Source organism: Vespa mandarinia, chromosome 5 (assembly GCF_050613455.1).
Source record: "Vespa mandarinia isolate Hongniang chromosome 5, ASM5061345v1, whole genome shotgun sequence".
NCBI classification, from domain to species: Eukaryota; Metazoa; Arthropoda; class Insecta; order Hymenoptera; family Vespidae; genus Vespa; species Vespa mandarinia.
This window is the reverse complement of record NC_140814.1, coordinates 5,510,001-5,512,500: the sequence shown is the minus strand read 5'-3', so window position 1 is coordinate 5,512,500 and position 2,500 is coordinate 5,510,001. Positions and strand designations below refer to the sequence as shown.

Below are 2,500 nucleotides of genomic sequence, written 5' to 3'. Positions count from 1 at the left end.
TTAAATTCAAATCAAGTCGAATTAAATCGTAAAAAATTAAGTTCATCGTATTAGGATAAAAAAAAAAGAAAAGAAAAAACAAAAAACGGAGTTTTTCTTTTTGTAGATATAAAATATTATGGATTAAAAGAAATGGATCAAGGCCATTAGATTCTTTCACATAGAGAAGGGTTAGAAGGACGAAATTGTCGTTTCGTCGTCACGCGCCGACGATGACGATGTTCTTTTTAACTCTTGGGACGGCTCGCGCCTTTCGCGATCGTTTTTCGTATCGAAAGGATGACGGGAAGCGTGTCGAAATGAATGTGACGCCGGCGGAACGTCGCGGCTTCCGAGCAAAAAGCACGTCGCGCGCGTTTCTCACCCTCCTCCGTATCCTCTTTCTATCCTTGCTATCCTTCTTTATCTTCCTCCTCTTCCTCCTCCTCTTCTTCTTCTTCTTCTTCTTCTTTATTCGTCGTCCCTTGGAACACTTCACGCACGATGACTCTTCACGTAACGTTCCCCCGATCCGTCATTCCTCTCCTCCTCTTCCTCTTCCTCCTCCACCTTCTTCTCCTTCTTCTTCTTCCTTCTTCTTCTTCTTCTTCTTCTTCTTCTTCTTCTTCTTCTTCAACATCATCGTCATCGTCGTCGTCATCGTAGACGACTATCTCTGCCACTTCATGTGGCACCAGCCTCCAGGCACGAGTACAATCTCCTCCTCCTCCTCCTCCTCCTCTTCCTCCTCCTCCTTCTCTTCTTCTTCCTCCTTCTTCAGGAAGAAGCGGCATAAGGAGATAAAAAGAATAGAAAAAAAAATTCGGGATTTAATCAACAAGACAAATTTATTTCTCTCGACGCAATCAGAGAATATAGTTGTAAACTATAATTGGACGCTCTTAAATCTACACGAGAGTAATCTTTCCTATGAGCGATACTTCTTCTTTTTTTTCTTTTTTTTTTTTTTTTTATTCCTCCTAAACGAAAATGATAACGATGACGAATACGTCCGAGTTTCTCGGTATTAATCTACGTTTAAGGGATAATTTGCGTGCATAAAGTTCGAATCAGACTTCGTCCCGACTTTCGGGAAATTAGTATGACGCGTTCAAATGTATACGTAAGGACGTCAAAGATCGACGAAAACGATGAGAAGTCCGACGTATTAATTTAGATAATTAGCATTTAGAATTTTGGAATAACCAAGGTTGAATTTAATCAAAAGAATCATCCTCTCGGAATTCTGATAAATATTTGAGAAAATTAAACCTTATGTTATCTAACGTAATTACGCGAACGAGTTAGATCTATCAAAAGCGAATGCTAACGATCGGTTCTATTGAAAATCAATGGACCATGATGTCGGATTAGAATTTCATGCGGGTGATAAAAGGAGAGAGAGAGAGAGAGAGAGAGAGAGATAAAAAGGGTGGATCTTTCGCGTTATGAAAGATCTTAAGACCCTTCTAAGCCAAGAGAGATTAGGGTTTTACGAGCACTATAACAAGCTGTCTGTGATAACGTTTCCACTTTATTGACGCGGTATTATCTTTAAAACTTTGTCAGGGAATTTCGTTGAGCTTTCGTCGACGAATAATTCATTATTTAAACTAGTTCACTATGATCAAGCGATCCATATAATTGAACGAATGAGAAACGTTACTAATGTCAAAGAAAGAAACGCAAATTGTTCGAAACCCCCATCTCCATTAGAGACGGTATTTCGTGGATTATCGAAATTTATTGGCGTTCAACGTTGAACTTATGCGATTTCGAGGGTAACGTGTCAATGGCTTGGAAATCTCTCGGTATAATCGATCGAGGGAAGTGGAGGAGGGGAAGGAAGGGAGGGAGAATGTGACTCCTCTCCACAATTGGATGCGAGTGATTTGTCACAATTCGATACGCCTATTTAAGGAAACATTTGGGGGCTTTCTATTGTCGTAGGGACTCGCCAGGCGACTCTTTTTCGGCTCGTGCTCCTTTCAAAGCCACTAAATTTCGTGGTTCCTCTTTCTTTCTTTCTTTCTCTCCCTCTCTCTCTCTCTCTCTCTTCTCTCTTCCTTTCTCTTTCTCTCTTTTTGAATAGTAGACATCCAAGTTTTTCTACCAAGCCCAAATGGAATTCTCATTGTAACGATTTTTCATTCGTATTCTGCTCCATTGGGAATGAATTCTCGATCTCTTGTAAGTCGATCATCGTAAATGGGATAAGCTTGTTGGAACAGCCCCCTTCCTTTCCGTCCCTCCCCCCACCAATACGTATGCCATCGTATCTTTATATTTGGATAGAAACGATGAAGATTCTTGCACGATATTCTTTATAATTTTATTGACGGAACCCCATCGAACGGTGAAATAGAATTCGTCAGTGTTTGATCGTCTGTCATTCGTCATCGGCTATAAAATCGATTGTTTTGCGTTACTCGAACTTGAACGCGGGTGGATGAGGATGAAGAAATATATATATATATACATATATATATATATATAAGAAGAATAAAGAGAGAAGTAGAAA

At 39.9% G+C, this 2,500-nt stretch overlaps 1 protein-coding gene across 10 annotated transcripts in view; it reads left to right on the top strand.

The window, feature by feature from the left end:
- Positions 1–2,500, top strand: part of LOC118441900 (fibroblast growth factor 17) — a 119,650-nt gene that overhangs the window by 99,267 nt on the left and 17,883 nt on the right. The gene's annotated exons all lie outside the window — the stretch shown is intronic.